The sequence below is a fragment of the Pseudorca crassidens genome, chromosome 10 (assembly GCF_039906515.1).
Source record: "Pseudorca crassidens isolate mPseCra1 chromosome 10, mPseCra1.hap1, whole genome shotgun sequence".
In the NCBI taxonomy this organism is placed as follows: domain Eukaryota; kingdom Metazoa; phylum Chordata; class Mammalia; order Artiodactyla; family Delphinidae; genus Pseudorca; species Pseudorca crassidens.
Genome location: NC_090305.1, coordinates 101,710,218 through 101,733,859, shown reverse-complemented (window position 1 = coordinate 101,733,859; position 23,642 = coordinate 101,710,218). Strand labels below are relative to the sequence as shown.

General features: G+C 49.0%; 1 protein-coding gene and 1 non-coding gene across 13 annotated transcripts in view; one reads left to right on the top strand and one right to left on the bottom strand.

Moving 5' to 3' along the window:
• ATG7 (autophagy related 7) overlaps positions 1–23,642 on the bottom strand; it is a 237,188-nt gene that overhangs the window by 15,509 nt on the left and 198,037 nt on the right. The gene's annotated exons all lie outside the window — the stretch shown is intronic.
• Positions 22,795–22,867, top strand: TRNAG-ACC (transfer RNA glycine (anticodon ACC)). Its single transcript has one exon. It is a non-coding gene; the product is annotated as a tRNA-Gly (tRNA).

Here is a 23,642-nt window from a genome sequence, read left to right as displayed (position 1 = left end):
GATAAGACACACAGAGAAAGACAAATACTGGATGATATCACATATGTGGAACCTAAAAAAGCCGAACTTGTTAAAACAGAGAATGGAATGATGGTTACCAGAGGCCGAGGGGCTGGAGAATTGGAGGGTACAAATTTGGAACTAGTAGATAAATAAGTCCTGAAGAGCTAGCTCACAGCACAGTGATTATACAAAATGATACTGTATCATAAACTTCAAAGCTGCTAAGAGAATAGGTCATAATTGGTCTCAACACAAAGAAATGACAATTATGGGACATGATGGGGGGCGGTTAGCTAACACTGACATTGCAGAAATAAATGTATCAAATCAACAGGCTGTATACCTCAAACTTACACAATGTTTTATGTCAATTACATCTCAGTAAAAATAAATTTAAAAAATAAAAAAATATGTTGCATTTATATGAAACCCTAGAAAATACAGATGGAATCTGTAATGGCAGAAAACAGACCCTTGATTGTCTGGGCCTGGCTGGTGCAGGATCTGAGTGTGAAGGGCCCCAGGGAAATCTTTACCTTTTGGGGTGATAGACATTGTCCATATTTTGATTGTGGTAGTAGTTACACAGGTGTGTAAGTTTCTCAAAAATCATAGAAAGGTACACTTTTACATATATTTTACTGTATGTAAATTACACCTCAATAAATGTGATTTTTAAAATTCAGCCAAAAAAAAGCTAAAAGGTGTGTGTGTGGGTTCACAGAATATAAATACATATTTATAATAATTGCCAAAACATATAATAAGAGGAATACTGTGACTTTTCCAAAACGGGCAAGAAGGCAGAGGGTGGGCAGTCCCCAAGGGGGGCCCCCTCCCACCCTTTCAGCACCCAGACTGTTTCCCAACCGTTTTACTCTGGGTGTAATTTTCCAACCACTGAGCGGAACAGAATCATTACGGTCTAGCATCGTTGCTTCCTCAGCTAGATGGCAGGCCTTCTCTTACCCTGGGTAGGATTTCCCCTTTAGTCACCAATCAACACCCCACGGTTTAGCCGAGGGGTAACAAGCTCTGCCTCTGAAACCAGACTTCTTGGACTGCATCCCTGCTCTGCCACTTAACTAGCTGGGTGACCTTGGGCTATTTACCTGTTCTCTCTGTTCCTCTGTTTTCTCATCTGAAAAACGAAGACAAAAACAGCATATCCCTCATAATGCTGTCGTGACAAAGGATTTAAAGTGCTCAGAATAGTACCCGAAACTGGGTACACAGGAGTTTCTGTTATTTGCTTGAAATGATTGAGAACACAACTTAACCTGGAAAAAAAAAAAAAATCCCTGTTGCCATCATGAACATTTTTTGGTAAGCTCTTACAAGTTGTGGGTAACTGATCTCACAGAAGAGCCTAATTAAAGCTTTTCATGCTGAAAATACCACAAACCTGTTTCCTCCTGTCTGTGATGTCATTCCTTCACCTGCTCAGTCACAAGAATCATCCAGGGCCAATTCTGTGTCATATTCAAATATGACCCTCTTTAATCTCTACCACACCATGGTATCTTTACAGATAAAAAGCTGATGGCTCAGAGGGCAGATGACTCAGCCAGGGTCACACATCTAGACAACAGCAGAGCCCAGATTCAAACCCAGGTCTCTCTGCTTCCATGCCCCATGCTCTCTCGCCACTGTGGCTTCTGGCAATAAGTCACTGTGAGGCTCCTAGGGAGTATCTTGCCGGGAGAACTATCCTCTGAAGGGTAACTGTACGACAGAGTCTGTGCTCGCCTCAGAAAGGCCTTCTTGGGACTTCCCTGGTGGCACGGTGGTTAAGAATCCGCCTGCCAATGCAGGGCACATGGGTTCGAGCCCTGGTCCGGGAAGATCCCACATGCTGCGGAGCAGCTAAGCCCATGTGCAACAACTACTGAGCCTGTGTTCTAGAGCCCACGAGCCACAACTACTGAGCCCACATGCTGCAACTACTGAAGCCTGTGCCTAGAGCCCGTGCTCTGCAACAAGAGAAGCCGCCGCAGTGAGAAGCCCACACACCGCAACAGAGTAGCCCCTGCTCGCCGCAACTAGAGAAAGCCCACGTGCAGCAACGAAGACCCAACACAGCTAAAAATTAAAAAAAAAAAAAAGAAAAAGAAAGAAAGAAAGAAAAGAAAAGAAAAGAAAGGCCTTCCTGAAGTAGCTAACTGGTCACGCAGAGAGGGCAGGATCACTGGGCCTGTCCTCTGGGCTCTCAGCTGTCACTCATCCCAATAGAGCCCCCACGCTCTGTATGTCACCGGGGCTAGATACGCCACAGACCTTCTGTCAGGTTCCCGTGATGCCCCGCATGGTCAGTCAACCCTGGGCTCCAGGTTCCTCCTAGTGGGGTGGATAATAGAGGCCACCTGAGGTCACACACACCCTTCCCAGGCCGCCGCCCTGTTACGGCTACAGCTCAGCTCGGCGGTGCTGGATAGGGAGGGAGCGAGGTGCTCCCAAGTACAGATCTGGGCTCTCCCACTGAACAGCTCCGTGATCTCAGGCGAGGTTACTTCATCTGTCTGAGACTTAGTTTCCACCACCACCCTCACAAAGGTTGTCACGGGTAAATAAAATACGAACGGAAAGCACTCACCCAGAACCTGGCATCAGGCAGGCCCTTAAGAAATGTTAAATGAATCTGAGTCCAACTGCGCTGAGGCCACAGCAACACAAACCCTCTTGGCTACTGGCTGAGGACTTCATAATGGACACTTGTTTTACGTAACATCTCCCTCATTGCTACATTCAGACCCTTGAGGGAGAATGGTGCCTGAGACTGAGAGATCAGGAAGAAAAACGATACTCTTTATGGAGTATCCAGCCAGCCAGCCACTTATCCATTCAACAAACAGGGAACACCCACTGCATCCCAGGCCCGATGCTAGGCTCTGGGTGTGCAGCAGTGACCGGGGCAGATACGGCCCCCACTCTCAGGAGGCCTCTGATTGTGTGAAGCTCACGTTCTAGTGGGGGCGACAAGAGACTAACACACAACCAGAACTAAGAAAATAGCTCCAAGACATCTAAGTACCATGAAGGAGAGTAAACACGGAGTGTGAGATGGAGTAACAGAGGAGCATTTGCTTTAGACAGGGATTTTCTGTAAGCCCTCTTGAAGGCAACATTTAAGCTGAGATCTGAAAATGGGAAGGAGCCAGCCCATCAAAGAGCAGAGGGAGGGTGGCTCTTGGTGGAGGGACCGGCAGGCGCAGAGATCTAAAGGCAGGAACGGGCGCGTGTGCTCCAGGGACTGACGGCAGAGGATGTGGCTGCGGTGGGAAAGCTCGGGGCAGAGGGTCTGCGACGAGAGGGTCCATGGTGAGGAGTCTGGGTTTATTCTAAGCCACTGAACTTAAGCAGGAAGCAACACGATCACCGACGGTGCCAGGAGAAACAGAGAGCAGTGTGCATATCTGAAGTCTGTCCTGGAGGGAGAACCAGCAGGCTGAGCATAAATAGCTAGGATCGGAGTCCTTAAATGTCAGAGCTGGAAATCATCTTACACACATCAAGTCTCCCCACCCACTGTTACAGAAGGGGAAACCGAGGCCCAGAGAGGGGACACGGCCTAAGCAAGGTCATAGGCGGAGCTGGGCGTGGAACCCTAGACACCAGGGTGGTCCTCGGCTGCCCTGTCCCGGGTCAGAGCCACAGGCTTGGTCCACGCCCACGGAAGGAGAGGTGAGAGGCTCCACTCTCCCCGGAGGCCCCCCACCGGGTGTGCTCACACAAACGTTTACTCTGAAAACAAGGGCAGTGACCTCCGCGGAACACAAACATCCTCCCTAGGTGCGCGTGAAATTCTGCACCTCTTGCGAAGTGGAGGTTTTGGCTTTCTTCCTCTGCAGTCCCGGTAAAGGTCCTGGGAAGGCACAGACCCATCCTGAAGTCCAGGCTCCGTGGCCAGGACAAAACTCCAAGCGTCAGTGGTGATGGTCACTGTTGGTGGAGCAGGGTGCGGGCAAGGTGGGGCCCGCCCCCGGCCCTGCTGTCTCCAGGCCACCGGCTGCACATTTCCCAGAGGGTTTATGGGAGCTGGCTGTGCTCACTAATGGCAATCCATAAAGACATTCCTCTTGCTTCCTAACTTGTCTCTGATGAGCTACTTCCCAACTCACCAGAAGGCCCTCAGTTCCCCTCCAGCCTGCTCACCTGGGTCCTGGGGACAGTCCTTCCAAACTCCCACTACCCAGGCACCGGCCCTGAGAGGCCCAGAGAAGCCAGGGCCTGGCTGACCTGCTCATGGAGGGGGTCTCATCCCCAGCCGGCCAGTGTGGGCAGCAGGCTTGGGCGGGGGTGGGGGTTTGGGGGCTCTGCCCCTCCCACGTGGAACCGCTTTTTCTCTGCTGAGAGTGACAAGCTTTGGGCTCATTTTTTGGTGGGATCAGCAGAAATTCTTTACAAGGGACAGATGTGTTTCACCCTGAGAGCAAGGGTACGAGGCTAGCAGGAGCCCTGGTCCCGGGGGGTTCCAAGGTGCTCTGAAGGCCCTGGGAAGGCAGGCTCGAGAACAGCCGCACGGCTCTCCCAGAGACAGAACCAACTGTGCCTCATCCCGGGCTCCCCCACGTCTGTGCCAAGGACCCTGTGAATCCGAAAACTGAGGGGGTCGAGCCCTCCTCACAGGAAGCCTGCGTGCCTCAAATGCCAAATCCACCTGCAGAGCTGGGTCCTCCCACTGGGCGTACAGCTGTCCCCTCAGTCCGCGGGCCTGAGGGCCCCATCAGGGTGGCTGTCCCATCACCACCTCCCACAGCCTGTCCAGCTCCGCGAGGGGCCGATGCGGGACAGTCTTAGGGTGACAGAAGTCGGGACTCCACCTTAGGGACCTGGGAGCTGTGCTAGGTGCCTCTGGGGATAGAACGATGACTAAGATGGTGAGGCCCCTCCCCTCAGCAGTCTTCAGTCTGGCCAGGAGGGTAAGGCACAGCAGGCAGGGTGTCTGATAGACGGCCCAGGGGAGCGGCCTGAGCTGAGGGGGCAAACGTCCGGGCACTCCGCTAAGGCTCTGCACAGGATGGTCTGGATCTAAGCCCTGAAGGATGGAACGTTCCAGAAGGAATGCCAGCATGGCCTCCAGGGAGGCCCCCATGTAAGGAATCCCAGGAAGAAATCAATCGGCCCTTTTACAGAAGGCTTCCTGGAAGAGGTGATTCACAAGCAAACGGGGGTGTGAACTGGACGCACAGCCGGGGTGATACCAGGCAGCCAAGGCACTGGGGCGAGGAGTGCAGGCGAGGACTGGAGGCCAGGAATGAGGCTCCTGCAGGGAGGGCAGGGAAGGCTTCCGGGATGGGGGCTCGAGGCCGGGAGAAGCCTCCGGGCTGCTGGTTGGCTAAGGCCCGCTGAGCTGGGCCACCCTTCTGCAGGTGGGAGGCTCTTAGGTGGTCCCGAGGTGGCCAGGTACGTGACGGCAGGCAGTGACTGGGGCTCTGTCTCCAGGTGGCCAGCAGGCCCAGAAGACGGAGCCGGGGGAGAGCAGCTGCCCACTACGGGTTAAAAGACTACTGCTTCAGAGAGGCAGGCGATAAGCCACTGGACACCCCGGGTCATCTGGGGCTCCACCACACGGCCTGCTAACAAACAGTGCGGCAACCTCAGCGTCCAGTCCCTGCCGGGTGGCACGTACCACCAGCATGAAGGACAGCCGTTCAGGAAGGGCGCTGCCACCTTCCAAACTGCTGGGCTCTGGGGAGATGCCTTCTCCTCGGTGAGAATGTCTAACCCTGGGGGCAACACAGGGCCTGGCTGTGAGCAGAAGACGTGGGGACAGGCGGTGAGGGCCTCTGTTCCAAGACAAACAGCATGCCGAGGCGACATGGACCATGCCTTTCTTTACCTTGGCAACATCCTGCCCAAACCTAAATATAGACGCCTGTGCAGAAGGCGCATCTGCCTGCCGCCACAGCATCGGCACGGCCCGACTCAGAGCAGAAAGGCTCAGTGTTAAGACTCTAGAAGCTTTTCACTGTGGGTCGCTGGAACCTCAAGTTCCTTTCTTGTTTGGCTTGACCATCCTCAGGGGCAGGTGAAACTGACAGCCCGCCTGGCCGAGGGGCACAGCTACGCCAGTGGGCTGGAGAAGCCCGGAGGCCCGCAGCCCCAGCTAGAGGCTTTCCTCTGGTCAGTACTTTTCCAGCCCAGACAGCTCAGAAGAGCCGCAATTCTTGACTCTCCTTTGCGGCTACACATTTCTGATGGTGAGAAATCTGGGCCTCGAGATGCGCTCCAGGTTTTTTCTAATTGGCCATAACTTGAAAGAGTTTAAGTGTTTAAGGATGAAAAAGAAACAACGGTTCATTCTCTTAATATTTTTTTAAAAACCCATTTCATAAACCGTTCAGAGTTTTGCGCTTCAAGCCTATTTCGTTTTTCTCTTCTCTCTCTCTTGGTCTGATGATAAACAGCGGGCACTACATTCAGAAAGTTGCATTTTGGTTAACAGAGAAGAACTGTGGCTACAAAAAATAACATCTTCAAAGAATCAGCTCCACGTACTCCCTCCCATCTCTTCTCTCTTCTCAGGAAGTAGTTTGTAGTGATAGTTTTCAGTCATCTCAGAAAAGTTTCGGCCTCAGTGTGTTTACGTAATGGCTATTTTTTTTTTTTACAGAATGGGGATTTTTCTCAGTGGTCCCAAACTATCAGAAGAAGAAGGTAAGTCTAAGTTCATTCTGGGAACAACATCAAATCCAAGCAGAAGAAGAACAGAAAGCAAGCTATGTATGGTCCTAACTCGTTTAAAATCACACTTAAAAATCACTTTATCTTTCTTAATAAATTACTGCAAGCTGGACTGGGAAAAAAATCGCTCCAGAGGAGGTTTACAGTATAAATAACCGCTGAGAGATCATTTTCTTTGTTTTTCTTGGCAAGGGTCTTGCTGGGTCTAAATGAACACGCACAGCCATGCTGAGAGGCGCTGGGGATGAGGGCTGGGGGCTTAAACAGCTCAGCCTGGGGCCAGCCCAGACCAACCTGCCCCGCAGGCGGCACCACGCTGAGTCTGTGGCGGGTGTGGGGTGTGGGGGGGCGATTCCAGGTCCGGGACTCCAGGTGAAAAGCCCACTCTCTGCTCTGCCTCCAGGCTGTGCCTGTCTCGGGCCCCTTCTTCCAGTCCTCCCCCAGCCTGGGGCCTGCTCCCCTCCCAACCCCTCTGGGAAAGCCTCCAGGTGAGCATCCAGGTACCAAGCCGGGTATGCAAGGCAACACTGACACCGGGGGCCGGGGGCCAGTGTGCAGGCAGAGGAACGGACTCAGGGCTCCTCCAAAGCCCTTTCACTCCATTAACGAAGTAGATACATCTTCCTGCCTGCTGACTGCCTGTCAGGCACCGTTGGTAGACATGCCCTATGTTATCTAGATAGTTCCTCACCCCATGGGGAGATTATCATTAACCTTGGGAGAGAAGCCTGTTCTTAGCTATCAGCTCACACCCCTCTTTGTGCCTCCCACCCGTCCTTGTAGACTAGCCCGCTCCTGCGGGGCCCAGCACACCGCACTTCTGGTTTATTCGTTGTGGATGATGCGCTCCTTAAGACCAGTGTCTGCAGCGTCTCACACAGCGCTCAGCACCAACACATCATAAACCAGGCATAAATCAACAATCAGGCTCAATAAACGCCTGTTAAATGAGGGAATAAAAGAACAAGCCTGTTCTTAGCACCAAATCAGCTCTGTGAATTCTCTTCTTACCATTTTGAATCTCAAGCACCTGGAGGGCAGGGACCAGATGCCCCCTGCAGTCTCTGCGTCCCTCACAGAGCCTAGCCTAGTGATGCATTGGTCAGTGTGTTGGTATAAAAGGCAATCTTTTCGTTTCCCTTTTTTATTTTGGCCGCACCGCACAGCTTGTGGGATCTTAGTTCTCCAACCAGGGATTGAACCTGGGCCCTTAGCAGTGGAAGCACTAAGTTCTAACCACTGGACTGCCAGGGGATTCCCCGTTTCACTAAGTCTTAAGTGATCACTTTCTAAAGTGATGATTCTGGGGAAGATTAAATAAATTTGATGATTAAATTAAATGATGCCAACAAAGTATATGTGTGTTTGGCACACAGTAAGCACTGGATAAATGTTAGCTGCTGTTATTATTATTACTAGGCCACTTTTAACGATTTAATAAACTTCAAAATGCTTTGTTGTCGGGGTGGAGCTTACTGAAAGCCAATGCATGGGCTTGAGGACTTTACAAATGAACGAGCACTCCTGGTGGCATCCAGCAAAGGACCAGGGCGAGGAGGTGGCGAGTCCTGTGAGGAATGGCTTTGCCTCCCCGACGGGCTGCACCCAGCTGCTCACCTCAGGCTGAGAGGAATCGCCAAGCATCACACGAGAGTAAGGCTGCTCCTGCTGCAAGCTCCCCCCGCCTCTCAGGCTGATGCGACAGGAGTCCCAGCTCCCCACCCTCACCCTGCTCCACTGGCTGGGCCCCTTGCACAGCCTCCCGCTCCCAGGGGGCCAGGATGACTAGGGTCTCCGCGCGCTATAACCTACTAGCTGAGAGTACTGCCCTGCCCTGCCCTGCCCTGCAGTGAGGGGGCTCTCACCTGGGACCATGGGAGGAAGGCACTCCTCATTTTCAAGAGTAAAACAAACGTGAAGGGTTACTATTCATTACTCAGAAGAACCAGAGAGACAAAGATCACGGCTAGACAGGGTCACAGATGGAGGTAGTGATCAGGAGGGTGACGGTCCATCTTGGGGCTGGGGGCACATTTCATGAGGAGGTGAGGTCCAGGTTGGGTGCCAGTGGGAAGAATTTGCATTGTTCTTACATTTCCGTTTACAACTAAAGCAAACCTTTACTTCACAGTTCAGCATCCAAGTTTCTCAGAAAACCATGAAAGGAGGGATGGAAGTGATTCCTGGGCCAAGATGCAGCTCAGGTCATTATGACTCTTTAAATTCAAAAGTTTATCTTAGTGAATGCATAAAGAAGATATGGCACATACATACAATGGAATATTACTCAACCATAAAAAGAAACGAAATTGAGTTATGTGTAGTGAGGTGGATGGACCTAGAGTCTGTCATACAGAGTGAAGTAAGTCAGAAAGAGAAAAAGAAATACCGTATGCTAACACATATATATGGAATCTAAAAAAAAAAACAAAAAAAAAACAAAGGTTCTCATGAACCTAGGGGCAGGACAGGAATAAAGATGCAGACATAGAGAAGGACTTGAGGACACGGGGAGGGGGAAGGGTAAGCTGGGACGCAGTGAGAGAGTGGCATGGACATATGTACACTACCAAATGTAAAACAGATAGCTAGTGGGAAGCAACTGCATAGCACAGGGAGATCAGCTCGGTGCTGTGTGACCACCTAGAGGGCTTGGATAGGGAGGGTGGCAGGGAGGGAGACACAAGAGGGAGGAGATATGGGGATATGCGTATGCATATAGCTGATTCACTTTGTTATACGGCAGAAACTAACACAACACTGTAAAGCAATTATACTCCAATAAAGATGTTGAAAAAGAAAAAGTTTATCTTAGGATGTTCAACACATTGACGGGCAACCCGTTCAGCAGAAGGAAGCCTGTGGACGCACAGCCAGGACTTTTCCTGAGGAGAACGTGCCGTTTGCTCACTCGCCCTGTGAGCAGCTCTGACTAATGAATGAATTGTTCACAGCAGACAGAGTGTGTTTCGTCATGTCTGCAGACGTGGGAAGGATATTACAGCACACCTGTGGCAGCTCTGTCTGCACGGGTCATCCAGGCCTCAGGCCTGCCTCTGCCCCACTCCCTCCAGCCAGGGCCAGAGGGTCCCCCACAGGCCAGCACCTCCCAATGAAAAAGGAGTAAGCATGAGGGAAGTCGGCAGGAGGGGATGGTGAAGGACAGTCACTGCAAGGGAAGAACATGAGAGAGACCCGGCCTGTGGCTGACTGACCAGTGCAGAGCTGCCCCGGCCCCAGCACCCTCGGGTGGAAATGCACCTGCACCCAGGCCGGCTCTCTATTCCTTGTCCTTCCTTCCGTCCCTTGCCCTTCCTTCCATCCCTCCTCAGGTGCCTTCTTATCCAGCTACACTGGCTGGTCACCACTGTCACCTGGCTGTACCACTCCCTGTTATCAACCGTGCTTGCGATGCAGTATTTCGCTTACCTGAAATGCCCCCCAGGCCCACCTTTGAAATGCCTATCCATTTTGCAGAAACCCTCCTCCCTACCTCTCTCATCCCCACCAACAGTCTGACAGGTTATGTGGTTGTGAGTCTGACGACATTTTACATATGACTCCTCCGCTACTGTGTCCTCAAAGTGTGAGTTTATTCTTGTAATGTTGTTTTTAAGTCTCATGTGTGCTTTGTTTTGTCTCCCGTACTGGACTGGACGCTGGGCCATAGTGTCAGAGATGAGCTTTTTTTGCTGTGGTCTCAGGGTCTCTGGCGGTGGCCACCACACAGGAAGTGCACATCCGTCCGACTTACTGGATATTAGTGCTAATAAATGGCCGACCGCAAGCTTTCTGAAGGCAGGACAGATGGTGGGTGCTTTTTGTAAGGTATGTGCCATTATAACTCGATATACCTGGACATATTAACAGGGCCTGATACTTGATGACAGCAGCTCAAGAAATATTTATTGAATGAAGTCAACATTCTCATGGGCTGAAAACAAGAGTCAGTACAGAAAACCTTGCCTTGTGAAATGATTACCTTTCAAACTAAAAAGTAAGCAGGACCTTGCCTCACTAATGTGTTTGTTTTCTTTGCCATGCCTATTCCCATGGTCTCCCAAATGAGAAGACAACAGAAAGCCCACAGCTGAAGCAGAAATTATTGCGTGGGTGATCTTCAACCAACAGGCAAAGTAGGAAAGATTTCATGATTCAAACCAATAGGCAGGGAAAGAGGAGTTACCCCAAATCAGTTCACTGATGCATTTCTGTGTAGATAAGGGTGATAAATCCTAAAGCAGGAAGGTAGTATACTGCTTCCTACGCAGTTAAAGTCCTTTGTAGGATAGAAGGTTCTCAAACTTTGATATGTTTGCTTCCTGAGTAAACTCTGTGGGGTGTACATGGTAACAATCACGCTCATGAACACAAATCCCAGTGTTCCTTCCCACACAATCCTCACACACCCGGCTGAATGTTGTAAGGCACTGGTGTAACATGAAAAATAGTCCGGTGTCACTAATATCTGGGAGTTAGTTCTTAGGAATACAAATTCTTAACTACAGGAAGTAGTCACTCTGGGACAAAGGGAAGAATATTATCTCAGAAATGCAAAGATGGTTCAACATTTTTTCTAAAAATCTAGTAATTTAATATACCACACTACTACTTTTTACAAAAGGACAAAAAAAGAAACATCTCAATAGACGCAGGAAGTGTTTCTAACGCTGAGTCATAATTTTAATAAAACTGCAAATCTAAAACCAAAAGGAGATTCCTTAACCTAGTAAAACCTATGGTGAGTATCACGATAAATGGTAAAACTTTAGAAGCATTCTCAGTAAAGTTAGGAACAATTCAAGGAATCTGCTACTAGGGCTTTAATTCAACATTATTTTGGCAGCCTTAGCCAAAGGGGGAAAAAAAAAACAAGAAAAAGAAATAAGGTATACAAATTGGAAGAGAAGAGCCCAAACTATTTCTACTTGCAAAAGATCTGATGATCTACATTGAAAATGTGAAAGAATTCTCAAACTATTAAAACTAATAAGAAAGGTCAACAATGTTGTTAGATATACAATCAACATACAAAACTCAATTTTTGCTGTATACCAATAATAATTAGCAATTTGAAAAAATGTAATAGAAAGAGGCAGGGACGTTATTAACAGTCCTATTGTTTATAAGGATTATTATTGTTTAGCAACTTAAAATACAGTCAAAACTCTACCATGGCAGGGGTTCCTGAGTGCAGGTTATGGTCCAAGAATCTCATACTCTGCCCGTGAATCTAGGAAACAGCAGCAGTAATCACGTTTGTATCAGCATAGTGCTTTACAGTATACTGAGTGTGATACTGTGATATAACAAGAAATATATTGAGTGAAAGAAGGAAGAGCTGAGTGACTGTTCATAGGTATGGGATTTCTTTTGGGGGTGATAAAAATGTTCCAAAATTGATTGTGGTAATAGTTGCACTACTCTGTGAAAATACTAAAAACCACTGAATTGTACACCATAAGGGGGTAAATTGTATGGTATGTGAATTATATTTTAATAAAGCGGTTATTAAAAAACAACAAAAAATAAAACAAAAAAGAATTTCTCTAGGCAAACACATCTTAGAACTGACAGTAAAATGTCACCTGCTTAATATCTTTTTCTTAAAGGTATACAGTCTTTTTTTCTTTTCCGCTTTAAACTCACAACACTCTTTGGAAATATTGTTAGCTCCCTTTGGGCTTTATTTTACAGCTGGAGAAAGTGAAACACACAGCCCAGGTTGGCCTGGAAAAACCCCACGAAGAAAGGGAAACTTGGGTTGACTCTTGCTTGCTCTAGAAAGTGGGAATCTCAAGAAGGAAACAGTATTGGAGGATAAAAGTTGACAGCTTTATTAAAGAAGGAAAAAAGTGAAAGAGATGGTTAGGCTGCAAACTCCCTGAAGGCAAGAATTCTCTTTCATCTGTGGCCACAGTACCTAGTCAGAGGCTAGCTTAAAGAAAGGTTCAGTAAATATTTGTTTAATGCATAAAGGAAAAAGTGGGTGAATAAACAAACAAAAAAGAAATATATTTTTTGGTCTTTGTCCTTGGCTCCTGGCCAAGCTCTTATAACCTTCATAATTTCCTAAGTGATACAGGCGCTAGGAGCATCTTTTGTTCTAATATTTGGTCCTTGACCCAGGTTCCTGACACAGAGCTCCTAAGTCCCTCGGAATTTCCTGGGCGACAGGAGTACCTTCTGTCCTAATGAGGTGACTCTTGGTGTTTTCCTGGACGGCTTCAGGATGGGGGCTGGTCCCCAGAAAGACCATGCCATGATTATAAGCTTGGAACTTTCAGCCTCGCCCCCATCCTCTGGGGAAGGGAGAGGGGCTGGAGACTGAGTTAATAACTGATCACGTCTACAGATGAAGCCTCCATAAAAGTCCCTAAAGTACAGGGTTTGTGAACACCTGGGAGGTGTTGAGAGAGTGGGAGAGGGCTACGGCTCCATGCCCCCTCCACCATACCTTGCTCTACACGTCTCTTCCACTTTGTTGTTCCTGAGTTGCGTCCTTGTATCCTGAGTTCTGAGAGCCATTCTAGCAAATTATGAACCTGGGGAGGGGGTCGTGGGAACTCTCGATTTGTAGCCAAGTCAGACAGAAGTCGTGGGTCACCTGAGGAGAGAGTCTTGTTGGAGGGGGAGTCTTGCAGGCCTGAGCCCTTAACCTGTGGCATCTGATTCTACCTCCAGATAGATAGTGTCAGAATGGAATTGAATTGTAGGACACCCAGCTGGTGTCTGCAGAGAATTAGAGAATTTCTTGGTGTGGGAAAAAGACCTGCACATCTGGAATACCAAAGTTTTCTGTCAGTCGGGAGAAACGGAATTTTTCCTTTCCCTGGGTCTAGTCAGCTATCACAAGAGCACTTCTGATCTTTCAAACAGTCTTGTGAGAGGGAGAATCTCCATTTTATACACAAAGTACGCTACAATTTTCTCAGTACCTGGTCATCTGATTAAAAAAATGACTATACCTAGATATTCACACCAGCTGAATAAAAGACGCTCAATCCATCAACAACCACGTAAGTATCTATCAAATACAAGGACAGGGAGTAAAAAACCCCACCAGTGATTTCCTGTGACCCTCTATGAGTCAGTCACTCAGGCTGGAGAGGAGAGCAGTCTGTCTCCTCCTCAGGAAATAACTCATGTCAGATTTGAGCAGACAGAGGGATAAATGCCCCTACAAATTCCACCCCAATCCTGAAGCAGCGAGGGGAAACGCAGAATATATGGAGTTTGTTTCTGTGTTGTCGTTTGAAGTGTCTGCTCACTGACAGAGAGTCGTGTTCTTAATGATCTGCAAAGTACAGACCCTCACCTGGAAGATGACAGGATAATGGGGGGTCTGCTATAGACTCAGAATGCATGGTATTTATTAGGAGCATTAAAAATAGACCATACATTCTTTATTAGAATTCTTTGGCTTTTCTGAGAGACGTGGAGCAGCTGCCACCACTTTACGCGGTGCTTTTCTACTTTGTAATCCGCCACAGTTGCAGGGAACCCCTGCACCCCCGTTCGCAGCTCTCCGGCTCGGGTTTCCCTGTGGTGACAGCAGCAGAACAGGCTGCGCTGCCCATGGCAGGAAGGAAATGCCTTCCTTCATTTTACGTGCTTCAAATTCAGCTTAACTGAGCCACGGTTCACCCAGGGGAGCCAGTTAATTGGGTTAGTCAGTGAACCTGGGGGAGCCTGCCAGGTAGGCAATCAGAGGAGGGGCACACAGGACAGTGGAGAGATTTGGGGTTCCTTTGGGGTTCCTTTTGATGGAGACATTCACGTGAGAAAAAGAGAATGTTTCAAACTGCTTTTGAACTGAGACTTTTAAAAATTGTTTTGTCTGTTTTGGCCTGGGGCTGCAAACTCGAAATGATAAAAGCAGTTCTTTCAACTGGACTTTAAGTCACGGAGTTCCCACAGCCAGTGTCCACACGCGGCGGCTGCCTGGGCCCACACCCGGCAAGTGGAAACACAAGACTGTGTCCCACCACTGCCCCCTCTCTCCGTCCCTGGCCATGGGTTTGGCTGATTTTCCCTCTTCTTTTCTAGTTTTTCCATGTTAGCTGGATTTAGCAACTGTTGTTTTAGCTGTAATCGGAGATCAAGTGTGGTTCAATCATCCTAACATCACAAGGTGCAGTTTTGTTTCCAGAGCTGACGTTTTAAACCCTTTGTTACTTGCTCAGTGCCAATATCACCAGAGCACTTCCTTTAGAGTATGTGAAAGGAAATCAGTACCAGGGTGATGCTGTAAATCAGGTTTCACCGAAGCCCCCGCCCTCCCAAAGGCAAATCAACGTTTAGGGCTCCCCGAGGAACAGCGGGCTGGATTTCCCGATGACTCGAAATCAAACACCGGAGCCCTCACCTCTGCCTAAACGTTGACTGGGAACAGGTCACACATATGGTAAAAATTAAAAAGCATCCTCCCCCTTCCTCTCTCTAGGCCTAGAGATAGGCTAAATGGATATGCCTCATATGAGATGGGTCACCAGGATAGGGGGTAAAATAATCTTTGGGTAAGAATTTTCTGAAGACCATCTTAACAGAAGTGATCACCTACCATCACGCACTCCAAAAATGAGAAGGGAAAGATGCTGATTTTATTTTATAGGTCAAACATGTACAGAACCACCATCACAGGGCTTCTCTGGTGACACAGTGGTTAAGAATCCACCTGCCAATGCAGGGGACATGGGTTCGAGCCCTGGTCTGGGAAGATCCCACATGCCACGGAGCAACTAAGCCCGTGAGCCACAACTACTGAGCCTGCGTTCTAGGGCCCGTGACCACGACTACTGAGCCCATGTGCCACAACTACTGAAGCCCGCATGTCACAATTACTGAAGCCCGTGTGCCTAGAGCCCGGGCTCCACAACAAGAGAAGCCACCGCAATGAGAAGCCCACGCACCGCAACGAAGAGCAGCTCCCGCTCGCCGCAGCTAGAGAAAGCCCGTGCAGCAATGAAGACCTAACGCAGACAAAAATAAATAAAATAAAAAAACAAAACAAAAAAACTACCATCACAACTTTTGGTTGATCCTTACAACTTAGGGATGCTCTCGGGAAGGACTTGAGTTGGGCGTTACAAACACCAAGGAAGCATTTCCTATATGACACCAAATTGCTGGCAACACTTACAAGGTGCTTCACAAAGTGTGGCCACACAATTTCATTAACCCTTCTGAAGAACCCTAAATGTGTGTCGATTTTACAGGTGAGGAAACAAAGCTGAGAGAGGAAAAGCAAGTGGCTAGAGGCCACAGGGCTGGTAGGTGGCTGACTGGGACTGGACCTCTTCTCTGTTTGACTGTAGATCCAGAATGTCTACTAATTTGTAAAAAGGCGCCTTCAAACACCAAATCAAAACAGTGCGGGGATTCACAGCCTGCCTACGATTCCCGGCAGCCCGCCACGATGCGTCCACGCTTAAGTGCAGGCACGTCAGGCCTGGTGTGGAGGATACACAGTGGGTGTTCAACAGGCTAGTGTGAATATTGTGCCTTGTTTGAATCCATTGTTCACAGTCACATGGAATTGCCCAGTAAACACTGTTAAAATTGGCTGCAGCATTTTAATATAAAAGAGCACTAGAGTCTAGTCTCAATTCCATTAAGAATGATGTCTGTCACCTTGGGGCATGACTGCTTCTGTTCCCAGCCATCCCAGCCCTGTGCAGCCACTCAGGAGGCCTTGCCCACACCCTGCTGACTCCCTTGGCCAGGTGGAGCTGTGGACTCCGCTGTGACGCTCATGGGCTTTTCTGATTGATTAGTAAGTCCTGAGCTTATTCAGGAATTCCCCAGGGTCTCCTAGCACAGAATCATCTTCCACATTTCTGTAAAGCCACCTCTAGTTAGGAAAAAGGAGTGAGGACACAAAAGGGGAAGGTGGGAAGTTCCCAAAAGACATGACTCCTGGCTTCAGGATGTCAGGGCTCCCTGACGCTACACCAAGGACATGTGCTGTCTCCAGTGGCTGAACCCTCCACAGGGAAGTTCCCACACAGAGGAGACCCAGGTGGAAGCAGGTGAACAGACTGCGGAGGCACGAAAATCTTCTCCTCCCAAGAGCCACCTTATACTGCTGGGTTAAGGGCTTGCATTCTGGGGAGAGACAGATCTAAATGGAACCCTGGCTTGGCCACTTCCTAGCCGATGACCTGGGGGCAAGTCAGGCAAGCTCTTTGTCCCTCGATGTCGCTGTCTATAAAACGAGGATAATGACAGTAGCCCCTCGTGAGTTAGCGGTGACACCAGGGACATAAAGAGTTAGCACAATATCAGGAGGCACTAAGACAGTCATCGACTTTGTCACTGTTGGTACAGCCACCATCTAGAGCCACTGGATGCCTGGAAAATTCCCCACAAAGCTTCCTGGAACGAGCATCAAAGTTCATCCCATGGCAGGCCCTGGAGGCATTAGAAAGAGACCGTTTGGGTGCCAAGTCTGGCATCTGAGGGTCCTGAACGCCCCCCACTCAGCGTGCTCCCTCCGGCTCCCCTGCCGTCAGTGTGCCTGCCCCGCCCAGAGCCCAGACTGTCTGCCCGTCCCACACCAACGCACACCCACGCTCGGCTGACGAGTCGCCACTCCGCCGCCGCTTCTCTCAGCCAGCCTTTCCCAGGCTGGTCCCAGCCCCCGTGGGATTTCTGTTAGCACTGTCAGCCTGTGGCCTGCACAGCCAGCGCTCTCATACATCTAGCTGTTTCCTGTGCTGCAGGCCCTCCCGACTCATTATTAGTAACGGCAATCAAGCTCTGCTGAGTGCTCTACAGATCTCACATGCGCTACGCCTGTTATCCATGATCAGCTATCCCCCCAACACCTCTGTTAGGCAAGCATTTCTACCATCATCGCCATGTTACAGAAGAGGCCACCATGCGGCTGTCCACCGGGCTCTCCTCCCTCTCCCATACCGGGTGTGGCCTGGAGCAACAGTTCCCTCCCCTTATGAGAACAAGGCAGCCACAAGTGCTAGAAAATGCGCACCTGCCTGCAGAATGTTGACCCCGCCCCTCAGGACTCACAACTGTGCCTAATTCTTGGGGGTGGGGTGCGGTGGGAGATGCAGGGAAGACGGGAGGCAGAGGAGGGGGAGGGCTCCCACTAAACGCTGTTTAAGGACTTTTTAAACACACTGTTGGTCACTGACACACCGAGGCCCAGATCCACAGAGTGATTTCCGTGACTGCGCTTGTCAGGTCCACGTCACCTCTGCTGGGAGGGAAGTGGGCGAAGTCAGAGACGCAGAGGCTGCGAGCTGAGGTTCTGCTTTCGCTTGTTATTTGTTTTGGAGCCATTTCCTCCTCTGCTAGCTCTTCCAGGGCAGGGGGAGGACGCGTCCACCTCAGTCTGATTCCCCCAGCCTGTCTGGTCCGGAGCCTCGCACAGAAGCCACTGTTAGTAGCCATAAAAACTACCGTTGAGAGGCTTCCCTGGTGGCGCAGTGGTTGAGAGTCCGCCTGCCGATGCAGGGGATACGGGTTCGCGCCCTGGTTCGGGAAGATTCCACATGCTGCGGAGCGGCTAGGCCCGTGAGCCATGGCCACTGAGCCTGCGCGTCCGGAGCCTGTGCTCCACAACGGGAGAGGCCACAACAGTGGGAGGCCCGCGTACCACAAAACAAACAAAAAAAACTACCCTCGAGCAGGCGTTTACTGTCCAGTTATAAACCAAAACTCTTATAGGGATTACCTCTCTTTAATCCTTAAAATGTCCTCATGAGGGAGGTGGATGCGTTATCTCCACTTGTCTGTTCAATGAACAAACGCTAGGAAGACAGTGGCATTTCAGACATGCTGGTTCTCTACCGGAACACTGCTGGAGGAGGGATTCTAACCAGGGTCCCCTAATCACGGTAGAGCAGCACGCTGAGTTGTGGGGTCTGCCCAAAGTGGGTTCAAGTCCCAGCTCTGCCCCCTTTCAGCTGTGTGATCCTGGGTAAGTTTACTGAATTGCGCTGAGCAACATTCCTATGAAAATCAGATGAATTTACGTGCGGAAGCCTCAAGCACAGAGCCGCCATTTAGGCATCTGGCAGGCTCCCTCCTCCCCTTACTCACTGCAAGACCAGCACAGCCTCAAGCTGTATGAATGTGGCCCCCAAACTATTTCCCTTTTAAAATGCCCCCCAAAAGTGTCATTATCTGAAAGTGGGGATGGGAAGAAGAAAGTGAAGATAATTGTGTTGAAACAAAAAATGTTTCAGGAAGTAGGAAAACTCCTTTCACCGACTGACTTCAGTGGTGACAACAAACAATACTGTGAGCATGAGCGTAAGACAGCTCGTCCCCAGATTGCCGTCTGCTCTGAGAAAAGGAGCTGGGGGCGACCGCTTCTCAAGTCAATTCTAAGAATAGCATCAGAACAGAATCTGAGTAAGATTCACTATCCAGACAAATTCCGCCAAGGAAGCACAGGGTCTGAAATCATCACCTGCACCTATATATTTCTTCACTAATAAAATGGAGATTATAATTGCATCCGGGTTCCTTATATGACACAAGATAGCTGTTAGCTTTGCATTCTATTAGTATCAGGATATTCATTGCTGAAAATGTGGAACTTTATTGCCTTCCTCCCTTCCTTCCTCTCGCCTTGCCTTGTAAACCCAGAGCTTCCGAGGCTACAGTATTTTCAAAGAATAACACTTTACTGGTCAGGGGATTTATACTCTGGGAAATCTGGCAAGTTGGAGTTTCAAAATTAAAACTTTGGATTAAAAAATGTTTGAAGCTCAATAAGGGACAGCAATGTACTCTGTGCATTTATTCACATGAGTCTTTTTAAAAAAATCTTGGTGAAAATTTTTATTAGGCTAGAATTTCAGAGCTGGAAGGGAACTCTGAGATCAACAGGTCTTCCTTCATTTACCAGATGAGAAAATTGGGGTCAAGAGGGATTAAGATTGTTTCTATTGCTTGCCTTACTGTTTAAATTCAATATTTTAAAAAATAATTGTTAGAATTCAACAAAAGGTATTCTCTTTTAACCAACTGCATTGGCTCTGAGGCTCACGTCGAGTTTCCCTCCACACTTCAGCAAGCCCCCGATTGTCAGTTTGGGTACAGGCCACTTTAGGACTGCAAAGGCTGTCAAATGGTTATTCTGGAATCTAACAATTCCCAGATGTCCATCTATATTCCAGGTTCTGGTTGAAGTCTGATGTGTCAAAGAAAAGAGTGCTAACAGAACAGTGATTTGCAGCAAGACTGTGCCTTCCGTGGGTTTTAAGACAAATTCTCTGTGCTGGCGTTCAGCTCTGTCAGAGCACAGCTCTAATCAACCTTGCTAGCTTTAGTCCCTCACCTTCCTCTCCCAGATGCTCATCCTCCTCTCTGTGCCCCCCCCCCCCCCCCGCCATCTGAGCGAGACCCAGAGCCCAGGGAGGCCCCACCACCTCACCACCCACCCACCCGGTCATCAGGGCCTGGAGATTACACCCTCTCACTTCCTCCACTTCCCTCCGGCCTGCTCTCAGCCAAGCCACTGTCCCTCTTAAGAGGGCCAGCGCATCATCTCCAGTCTGTCCTGCACTCCGGGGCCCTCGTTCTGAAGCAGCGATCTGATCATGTCACCCTGCTCAAAACCCTCCAGTGTCCACAGCTCTCCACGTGAAGCTCCCACGTCCTCGTGCAGCCGACCAAGCCCTGCGTGGCTCAGCCGTCCGGCCTCAGCCTCCCTGCCCAGGCTCCTAGCTCTGCTGAGCCATCTGAGTCACATATGGTTTGTCCTCCTTTCTCTCACCTAGTCTAGGCCTTTCCACGTGCAGTTTCTGTGGCGTAGAATGGTTTTCTTGCTTTCTTTCTGTTTGCCGCTCTTTCTAGTCACATCTTAGATGTGCCTCTTCCTTTAGAATCCGCTGGGAGCCCCCAGGGCCGGTCAGTTTCCTCCTTTGACTTCTTCTAGGAACAGAGGAAGAATCCACAGTTCCTCCGCTCCCTCTGCACTGCCTCTGTGTCCCCAGCTGGACAGACGTCCTAAAGGACAGGGATGGAGCCTTTTTTTCCTCCACTGCCCTAAAAATCCTCTGTGCTCTGCCGACTTATTTATCCTCTCTCTCCCCCGGCCCTTGGCAACCAATGAGCTTTTAACGCCTCCATGTTTTTGCCTCTTCCAGACTGTAATATCATTGGAATCATACAGTGCATAGCCTTTCAGACTGGCTTCTTTCACTTACTAACATGCACTTAAGTTTTCCTTCATGGCTTGATAGCTCATTCCTTTCTAGCACTGAATAATATTCCATTACCTGGATGTATCACAGTTTGCTTACCCATTCACCTATTGAAGGACATCTTGGTGCCTCCAAGTTCTGGCAGTTATGAATAAAGTTGCTATAAATACCTGTGTGCAGGCTTTTGTATGGACATAGGTTTTCAGTTCATGTGGGGAGACACCAAAGAGTGTGATTGCTGGATGGATGGTAAGAGCATGTTAGTTTTGTAAGAAGCCACCAAACTGTCTTCCAAACTGGCTGCACCATTTTGCATTCCCACCAGCAATGAATGTTCCTGTTACTCCACATCCTTGCCAACATTTGGTGTTGTCAGTGTTTTGGATTTGGGCCATTCTAATGGGTCTGTGATAGTATCTCATTATTGCTATAAGTTAGAATTCTCCAATGACAGATGATGCAGAACATCTTTTCATGTGCTTATCTGCCATCTATATATCTTACTTGGTGAGGAAACGTGAGCTGTCCCAAGACATGCCCCTGCTCCCGCGCCTCTATTCTGACCACTCTCCACTCTAAGAGCACACCGCACAGGCCACCCAGCCGTCAGGACAGGTGAGGTTTCCCGCAGACAGCAGTGCTCCACACTGGCTCCAACACTCCCCAACATTCTTTTGTTCAACCTCTCTCGTGGCACAGACCGTATTTAACTATGCAAGACAGGTGACCACCTGATCTCGCGTGAAGCTGTAAGCTCTTTGAGGGGAAGGATCCATCTTTCACACTTTAAAGAAATATTTATTTTTAAAACTTACATATGGTAAAAACCCTGATTTTCTGGTGAATAACTCTATGAGCTTTAACACACACGTGTCTATGTAACCACCGCCACCACAACCTTGCTCACTTTCACTTCCCTCCAACAACTATTCAGTTAAGACACTGAAGAAAATTGCACCGTGTCTCACCTAAGACATGAACACTCTGCAAAGTGGCAAGTTTTATCACGTGCCTTTTCTTGAATTAAGATTAAAATGCAAATTCTATCAAGTCCTCTCAGGAACATTGACCAGAGACACTTGGCTGTTTCTCTCACTGGGAATATCCTTCTCTCCTCACAATTCTACCCATACACGCCAGCGCCAGATCAAATGCTCTTTCATGGGGGCGTCCCAAGAGCCTGTACCCATCTCTCCCCTCTCGGAATTCTCCGTTGATGCACCTTGTCCTTTACTGCCGAATATACACACACTGATGAGTCACAGTGCCTGTTCCGCCTTTTCTGTAGGATGGGGGCTCTGTGTCTGACTCTCCGTGTGGCTGGCCACGAGCTCTGCCAGGAGCTTGATGAACTCACACCTGCCCCAAGGGTCTTAAAAGCAGAGTGGTTCTAAATGCCCTCCTAGGTCCATTGCCCATCCCCCACCCCGGGAACAGAAATGCAGTGGCACTTTCTGAGCCTTAGTCATTTTGACAGCTAGCGGCTTACACAAGAACCATCGTTGCGTTGGCTGAGGTATGGTCAGTGCACTGGGAGGTTCAGTGTGGGCGACGAGTGGGCAGCGTCTCCTGGAACAAGCAGCCACGTCCCAAGCCTCCCTCTCCCAGTGGGAAAATCACTGAGTTCCTTCTGCTGAAGGGATTAAGGGCTGAGCACAAGAAACTGCTTGTTGATCTGAAAATGGAAGGTAAAATAGGTATCCCAAGGAAAAGAACTATAAATGCCCATCTTGAAAGTTAATTATGCTTCTCTTACCAATCCTGAAATGGGGAGGGGAAAATTCTACTTAATAGCTGAAAGCACGGGCCGTAAATTGGCCAGACTCAAATTTTGATTCTATCACTTTCCCGAGGTATGGGATCCTGACCAGTAACTTCATCTTTTCGAGCTTCACTTTCCTTTCTATAAAACGGGCATACTGGGACTTCCCTGGTGGCGGAATGGATAAAACTCTGCACTACCAATGCAGGGGGCCCAGGTTCGAACCCTGGTCAGGGAACTAGATCCCACTTGCATGCTGTTACTAAGAGTTTGCATGCCACAACTAAGGAGCCTGCCTGCCGCAACTAAGGAGCCCATGTGCTGCAACTAAGGAGCCTGCCTTACTAACACCCAGCACAACCAAATAAAAAAACCAAAACAACAACCAAAAAAACCCGGCATACTAATACTTTTAAAAAATAGTTGTCAAGATTAAATTAAATGAGATGGATCCCGTGAAGCACTAAACACACTACTTGGGACACAACAGATACGTATAAAACAGTAGCTACTATATTTATTCTTGCTGTTGTTATGCTCTCTACCTTTCATAAGGCATTTCAAGCATTAATACATTATTTCATTTGATCTTCATAGTTATTCTGAGATGGAACATTAATCCTATGCCAAGGCAGAACCAAAGCTCAGAGCATCATTGGTGACCTGGTTTTGTGGTCCCTCTGGCGAGACCACAGCACCAGACTCTGAGCTTCTGGTGGAACTCAGAAATCGAAAACAGTCTCTCTACTTCCAGCACTTGGCCCAGGAAGGGAGAAGGGGTCCAACACTCAGGGCTGGCTGGCGGGTGGAAGGGTGGGGGAGCTCCAAGAGGCAAGCCAGTTGTAAAGTTAAGAAGACACTCAAGGCCACTGGGTGGGTGAAGCCACACATGCTGGTAAATTATCCAAGGGAGCTAAGATTCCAAATGGCATTTTGCCAACCAAGTTAACATTTACACTTTAAGCTATCAATTCTACCCCCAAGCCTGGAAGTTTGACTGCCAAGAACAGCAT